Source organism: Arctopsyche grandis, chromosome 11 (genome assembly GCF_051622035.1).
Source record: "Arctopsyche grandis isolate Sample6627 chromosome 11, ASM5162203v2, whole genome shotgun sequence".
Classification (NCBI taxonomy): Eukaryota; Metazoa; Arthropoda; class Insecta; order Trichoptera; family Hydropsychidae; genus Arctopsyche; species Arctopsyche grandis.
This window is the reverse complement of record NC_135365.1, coordinates 29,304,309-29,313,495: the sequence shown is the minus strand read 5'-3', so window position 1 is coordinate 29,313,495 and position 9,187 is coordinate 29,304,309.

Sequence of the window (9,187 nt, the reverse complement as noted above, 5' to 3'; positions counted from 1 at the left end):
TCGTTAATATTGTTCCCGTCTAGTGTTGTAAAAATAAAATGTCGAAAAAAAATCTGAAATTCATGTTTAAGTTCGAAAATTTGTGGTAGAAGATGATAAAATTGGTGTGAGTTTTTGTGATTTTGCGAGTAAATATCGTATTTCAAAGTGCTGCCGAAAAGATTTGGAATAAATTCAAAAACCATGACACTGTTGAGAATTTACCGGGAAGAGGAAGAAAAAAATGAACAAATCGACGGGGTGATCGTCTGATTTTTAAGAAAGTAAAGCAAACACCGACGAAAACTTGTCGGGAAATTAAAGAAGGCCTGTCGTTGAATATCTTAGAGAAGACAGTGTCGCGTAGACACTTGAAAAAAAACGAGATGCAAATATGTCGAACAATGAGAGAGGTAGAGTATTTTGAGTGATTGAACGTGTCAAACCGTACGAGTACGGTCGTACTCTGGCGGGGCCATTTTACTTTGCACGTACCCGTACGGCCGTACTCCTCAAAGGGTTAACAGAAGCTGGCTTAAAAAAATATAGAATGCGGCGCAAACCTTTAACCAGCAAGGTGAACCAAGCGAAGAGATTAAAATTCGCCAAAAAATATATTGCAATGCCTTTATCGTTTTGGAAACGAATTGTGTGGAGTGACGAACGTAAATTTGAGCTGTTCGGCACAAAAAGTAAAAGAAAAGTATGGAAAAAATTCAGTGAAGCCCTCAAAAACAAGTGTGTTGAGAAAACGGTAAAATATGGTGGTGGCTCAATTATGATATGGGGCTGTTTTTCCTGGAAGGGCGTCGAAGTCCAGCCAAAATAGAAGGAATAATGGACTCCGATATATACATCGATATAATCAAAGACAATTTGGAAGAATCAGTCGAAAAAAATGGGTCTGGGGAGTACTTTAATCTTTCAACAGGACAACGACCTAAAATACAAATCGAAGAAAACAATGAAATTTTTCGAAGAAGATACAATTTAATTAATTGAGTGGCCTCCCCAATCATTTAACCCCATAGAAAATTAGTGGTCTATAATGGACCAAAAAATTTTAAAAATAAAATAAATAAATAAAAAATGTTTTTTGATGAATTTTCCACTATTTGAAAAAATTTAGATGCTGACACACCAAAAATTAGTTGAAAGCACACCCAATAGACTGCAGGCTGTAATTAATTCCAAATAATCTCATACAAGTTTTAAAAAAAATATATATCTCAATTTCTCTCTGTCCACTTAATTTTGTCTTTACTGCTCATTTTTCCGTATTTTGCTCATTTTTTTTTTTTTAATAAACGGTAATGTTTTTTCAAAATATTTTTGTATAATTTTTTAAACCTAAGTATCATGAATATTACTGATTTATTTCTCTTGTGTAAAATGTATCATAACAAAAATATTCTGTCTTAAAGTTTTTTTTCTGAAGTGTCCACTTAATTCTGTCGGGCACTGTATGTACATACATACATATATTTTAAGCTCTTATTAACTATCAATTTTAATTTTCATAAAATCAGTGAACTTATGTATGTATTTAGGGTATGGATTTAAAATAAAAACACTACTAATTTGTTAATGTGCAGAAAACAATGAATGGACATGTAAAGAAAGATATGCTTCTCTGGCGTTGAATACCATTTTGAATTGAATACCATTGATTTTCATTTGAATACCATTTGGAGTACTCAAAAGTATATTATTAAATACACAAACGTACATGTATATGTAGGCAGGGCCGCCGAGAGGAATCTTGGGCCCTGGATAAATTGTATTTTGTCATACCATATGACAAACCAAAAAAATAATCTTATAGATATATATATACATACATATATACATAAGGGCTTTTTTGAAAATAAGGGTGCAGGAACTCACTTCTTGTCAAGTTTTTTATTAGAAAAAATTATATTCAAATTATATATTACTAGTTGTTTTATCCGGCTTCGTTCAGTATTTGTACTACTAAGAAAAAATATGCCGGAACGCCGTTCCACCGCGTTACTTGGGAAAAAATTAGATATTGAACCGTACAAACACATTCACACACACCGGCAGCATTATGAAATACTACTAGCTATAGCTATGACAGCATTTTCGATACAAATTGAGCGCAAATTGTATGTAAACTTGCACAAGACAAAAGTTCTACTTCCGATTGTCGGATTTTGTCCAAATTTTTTTAATTAACTAAAATCACTATCAGTATTATACATAATAAATATCAAGAAGATTAAAATAATTTAAAAGGTCAAAGTAAAATAATGAAATATTGTTTTTAAAAAAAATACTACTTCCGGATTACAAATCCTCACCAAAACCTTATCAGCTCTAAGTTAGTACTTAAAAAAGATAAATATAAATTTTCAGCTTGATACTTTCAGGGGTGTGGACAGAGAAGTGGCGACAACATTTTTGACCTTTCTAAGGGGAAAAAGTCCCACTTCCGGCATATAAAATTTAATGATTTTTTTTTATTTTCATCAAATTGATACTAAAGTTATACTTAATTTTTTTCGTGACGAGCACAGATGTTTAAGGGGTCGAAAAAAATAATGGAAGAAAAATCGAAATAAAGCCCTGCATACATATATACCAAGAAGGCCTAACAGGTAAACCCCAATGCGCCTTCCTGGCCAATTACAAACAATGCAACATTTTTATTACACAAGTCGCCGAATTGGGAGGCACTGAAAAACTCGAAATTAACGAGACATCTATGAATTTAAAACCTGTATATAAATTTTATTGTACATAGATCATATGTACTTCAATTAGTGGTAACATAATAGGTAGGATGGTTTTTAGCCAATTTAAAAGGAGGAACCGTTGGAAAAATTGGCAAACTCTGGTAGGACTTGTAGTCACAAATAACTAAATCTGACCATTTAGATATTTGTGACTACAGCATTACAGATAATATATGTATACTCAGAATAAATTATTTTCAATCGATGTCAAGGGATCGAACCCGGATATCCATCAGTCGAACGTCTCAAAACGGGGCCCCTCAAATAGTCCGGGCCCTGGAACTTTACCACCGGTTTATAGTGGAAAACTCATATTTCTTTCTCTTTTTTTACTTCTTTAAATCCTTTTACCAAATATTTTATTTGCAGATTATATGTATTTGAATAATGTTTTGTAAAATAATTCGATTAATCAAAACAAAAATTGAGTTTTCCATTACCGAAAAAACATCAGGCTTTTAATATATGTAGGTACATACATACATACCTATGTACTTCTAATAAAATAATTGGAACTAAATTATTTAAAATTTTAATATTCTAAAAGAATGTGTTATTGAATCAATGAAAAATCGTATAATTATTCGTACATAAAATACAGAGACATGTTCGTTTATTTTTACATATACCAATATAATCAATACAAGTTGAATGACGTACAAAACAATTGTAATTTGACACTGGGGTAAAATTCACCACAAAACAATGTAACCCAAGAAATACACACTCTGCTTCCAAATTTTTGAACTTATTCATGCCAATAATTCACACGAAAAATAGCGTCACACACATACAAGTATACTAGAATAGATACATTTATAACATTGCAGCTCAAATAAAATACAAATGATAAAAAACATTTATTTATTCGTGAAAGAATCTTGACTTTACTTACTTCCTCTAATTACTTCCTCTAATTCTATCGTACGAGAAAACGTATATTTTATTTTCCATTAAGACATCCATGGATTATTAATCTTCTAATTAATGTCTAATTAATCCATTGAGACATCTATGGATTTAGATTTTGTACATAATTTTTACAAATTATCCACAAAATAAATACAGAAGATTTGTGACAACAGGAAAGATGATTTTTTGTCAATTTTGAGGAACCGTTTCAACAATGATCAGATAAATTTGGCAAACTCTGATAAGAAACTATCAATTTGGAATCACAAAAACACCCAAATCTAAAATGGCGGATCGAACCCACTGATCACTTGGTGCTAAACATACACGCAACCATTAAGCCATACTGCTGGCTTATATAGGGATCGGATGTAGATTAGGGCAATGACAATTCACAATACACGTTCCAACAGTGCTGAATGCAATAGAGTAGTGGAGAGGGTATGCAGGTAGTTTTTTTTTAATTTGTTTCAACAATGAAGTCAGATGAAGTCGGCAAATTTTGACAGGAGACGATCGATTTGGATTTGATAGAATATTCTTTTCAATTATGGACAGGTCTTAAAAATAAATTATGGAAAATCGTACAAAACTTATGTACAAAATCTAAATCTATAGATGTCTCAATGGATTAACTCTGTAATTATTTAATTAATTAATTGTTATTTCGTGTTCTTCAGCTTCTGGAAATACAGTGATTTATGTTATAATAAAATGTTGTATTGCTTTAATTGTCCAGGAAGACGCATTGGGGTCTTCCTGTCAAGTCTTCCTGGTATAAGTTGGTCAAGCCAGCAGCATAGCTCGGTCGTTAAGCTTCTGCTTAGTGTCGAGAGGCGCCGGGTTCGATCCCATGAGCTGACCCCGATTGTAAAGAAAAAGAGTATATATCTGTAGTGTTGCTGGTCAGACCTGGATATTTGTGACTCCTGGTCAATCGTTTCCTATCAGAGTTTGCCAATTTTCTCTGATTTCATTATTGAAACGGTAAAATTGGCTAAATATCCTTCCTACCTACTATGTCACCACTATTTGAGATTGATTAATGTACAATAAAATTTATGTAAAATTCATAGATGTCTCGTTAATTTGCGAGTTTTTCAGTGTCTCGTAATTCAGCGACTTGTATATATAATAAAAAAAATGCTGCAATGTTTATTATTGGCCAGGAAGGCGCATTGAGGTTACCTGTAAGGCCTTCCTGGTATATATGTAAAAAAATAAAATAAACAACTTATGCTTACTTCAAATAATGTAATCATGTATACCATTTGATAGCTTAACAAAGTATTTCAATTTGAGACTGTTTACATATGTGTATGTTTATGTATACCAAATATTATACACTTTGCATTAAAAGTATATCGTGTCCGAATAGCAACAAAGAAATACATACAATAAAATTCGAAGCACGGTTCGCGCGCAGACTTTGAACTATTTAAAATGTGAATTATTATGGTTTCGCTATTGTGATATATATTTTTAGAGTATAATTAGCACATTCTGATAACCCTGGTTCAGCTTAGCTGAGATGTTGTTGGCCTCGTCCAACAACCACAATATAATTGAGTCACGACGCTATCTATATCGGTCCGGTTGGCCACACCTGACATTTTCGTCATCTCACTTCAGGAAAACTCTAAAATATTATATCACATCCTCCAAATGTGCATTATTTCTTATTTCGGTCTCTAAGTCTTCTCCCGGTAAAATTAGTCACTGATATGGAATGCGGATTCGGTTGAATGCCGATTTTACGACCGTGGAAACGCAATTTTAAAATGCATTTTCGACTTATTTCGTTTATGTACAAGATGATCCAACGGAAGTTTATCGTGCTGTGCATATTTAAATGTTTGATTTATGCTGATTAAATAAAATGGCTTTAAATCACGTGATCTTGAAGATCAATAAACTTCGCCCGTTTCAGGAAATAGTACGATCGTAGAACTTGGAGCGCAGTAAAGTGAATACTTGAATACTGTGGCATATTATTGAAATGAGGCTGATTTACATCCATTTTTTTACAAAATTTATTTTTTACGAATACTTGGTAGAGGCGGCATAGCCGATAGACCATAGTTTATAAATGTATGAAAAAGTAGTGAAAGATTGAATGATTTCTTTGCAACATACTCAATGTTGGACGAGAGTCTTAAAACCGTATTTAATATATTAAATAGTATTAAAACCGTGCACCCTGGTCGCACACACGCTTACAACTTACATCCTGCTTTAGCATCATACTTTGCAGAGGATGTGTAAATGACATAATATACGAAAGTAATTTAAATACCCAGAGTTTACCCAAAGTCGACACCCATTCCATTAAGTGTTTTGGGCCAGAAATAGGGGAACACAAAGTTTCAGCATTATTTTTAGTGTAGTGTTTTTTTTACATACATATGTATATACATATGTATGTTTATAAATGTATACATACATACTAGCAGATAAAATAAATGTAAACATACTGAAGCAGACCAGAAAAAAAATATATATGGGCGACATAGACAAGGGGCGCTGTGAGGCGCCCTCATTTTTCTTTTTATTTTGATTATTAAATTTAAAAAATAAATAAATAATAATTTGGCTTTCTTTGAATTTATATTCAACTTAATTTTTCTACTCGAAGTAACAATACAGATTGAAAAAAATAATTTACGAGGAACGCAGGAAGTTGACTGTCAAATATCAACGACTCGAGGATAAAATTTGTAAAACAACAAACTGGAATTGTATTTTATATAAAATACCACTAAAACATATTATGTGTGTATATATATTAGGGTGGGATTTGCTTCACGAAATTAAATATCTTAACCAATCATATTCGAAAGAAGAATGTCACTCTATAAAATTCTTCAATTCATCGTTGAATATAAATTAATGTCTTCATTACCGAATTTATTCATAGTTATCCGTATTTTATTCATTTTTATGCATATTTATATATTTTGAATAAAAAATTTTAATTTAATTTTTTGTTTTTGTCTTAATATATTGTTATTTAAAAATTAAAGGGGGAGGGGTCGCTGAAACAAATCTGCCTAGGGGCGCCATATACCCTCGAGGCGGGCCTCCCTACGAGATTAGCTCGTTTAAAAGTGTAGGATTATATTCTATAAGTCAAACTCTCAATATTTTCAAAAATCATAAAATATATATGCAGTTATTTTATTTGAGAAATTTTATTTATAAAATAGTGAGCGATGGATTTAAACCACATCCGACGTTTGGATTCTTTCCGAAAATAATTAGACGAATTAGCTGTTGATCTTTTAATTTAACTCGGTGTGTTTACGCGACGTTGAAGTGTTTGTACAACGGTTTGAAACATTATTTAGAATGTGTGCATGTGCAAATCGCCATCAATTTAAAATCGTTATTTTTGGAGCGTGTTTCATGTTGTTCACGGAACGTTGCACTTTTGCACGTCAGCTTTTCGACGGTTTGTTTTGGTCGATTGGTTGACGAAAAATGCACAATTTTTCATCCAAGAATGTACTTTTTAACCGTTTCTACATTTCAAGTTGTGAAAATTTATTAATAAACAAGTTTAAAGAAATTATTTTTATACGTATACATGTAAATTGCACCAATCGAATAATACTTCAACAACTGATTTGTTTTGAATAATAGGCACTAATTTTTCATACGAGAAACTATGTAGCAGAGCTTTTCAAAATTTACAATAGCTTATGTGTGCTTTTTAACTCGTTTAATATTTTTTTATATTTGTATTTTACACATACTATGTAAGATTCCTCATTGACTGTCATTGATAATTTTTATGATAGTTTTGAATTGTATGTATTTTATAAACTGTATAAAAAAATTCGCTTAAATGAAATATAGAAATGCCAATATTGAAAAAAACACATGCTAAAAATATGGTTCTCTACTCTAAATCTAAATAAATCTTTTAGTTGAAATTGCATAAATTCAGATCAGACACATGGCCGTGCGTGATTCATTTACTAAAGTTTTTTCGATTTTTCTTATTTTTGGTGCCGTTTATTTCCTATCCGAAATACTAATTTTGATAGTCTCTTTACTTGATAGCTTTTTTTTCTCTGAGTGTGTTAATTTAACTCGACGAAATCAAAATACATATTTATATACAGGGCTTTCATTCCAAATTGTCCCTTTTTCATTTAAAATTGACCACTTTTTCAATGCCAATTTGTCAAACGACATAAACACGAATACGCATACCAGTTACTTGCATTACATACGAGGCAATTTCAAAAGCCCCATACACTCTCTTATGCTATAGTATTTGAAAATGCTTTCGGTAAGTACATTGTATACAGGTTTTTCATTTCAAAATGACCACTTTTTCAATGCCAATTTGTCAAACGACATAAGCGCGAATATGCATTCCAGTTACTTGCATTACATACGAGGTAATTTCAAAAGCCCCATACACTCTCTATTGCTATATTTGAATATGCTTTCGATAGGTGCATAGTATACATAGTATACATCCTTACAAATTGACCCCTCTTCATTTCAAATTGACCCATTTTCATTTCAAAATAAACCTTTTTCATTTCAAATTGACCACTTTTCAATGTCAATTTGAATTGGAAAAGGTTTAATTTGAAATGAAATCAATTCGGAATGAAAAACCTATATAGATATGTACATATGTATTTTCCAACTAAAAATTTCAAGATTTTCGCATACCATTTTCACCGTTACAAGATTTAAGGTTTCAGTTAAAAGGGTAGGATATGTTATTAAAATAAAATAAATGGACACCAAAATTACCTTTTATCGTTCGTTCGTTGGGTGTTTTGATGACGCTGAAGTATTTTCACACACACACACACACACATACGAAAACGAATGAACTTTTCACTGGAGTGATTCACAGCACATAGGGTATATTTTATACACAAATACCCAAACACTGGGCTAGAAAGTATTGAATTATACTATCGAGCAGGGGCCAAAGCGTGAGCCAAGTTGGAGGAAAGGGGTCATCGTTGAGAGGAAAACAGGTGTCGGTGAAAAGCGAGACGAGACGAGCACGCGTTCGGATAACCAAAAATATGGTTCGGCGATAAAAGTGGAAGCAACTCCACTTGGAAGCGTCCGACGGAAGGAGCCGACGGATGGGCCACTGATGATGGAGCAGGAAGTGCTTCCACCACCACCACCACAAACATCTTCGGCGCTTCGCGCGGAACTTGAGGATTCTCCTCAGAATGCGGGTTCCGTTTCAGAATCGCCGTCTTACGTGAACGTGCCCTAGTAATTATAGCATACTTATGCCGCACACTCGCACCTTCCCAAACTGTGGCTCGGGACTCTAATTTCGACACATTACCTCTACCTCTACCTGTCACGTTGTCTAGGTCAGTACATGTACATTTTACCCTCAAAGATTGGACGAATCTGTTTTGGCAACACTTTGTGACTTACTGGTACTGGTAATAAATAATCGGATTGGTTTTCTATCTCAATATATATTTTTTTTTATCTAGACGTACTAAAAAGACTCGTTCAGTTCCCGTGAGCGTACTCAA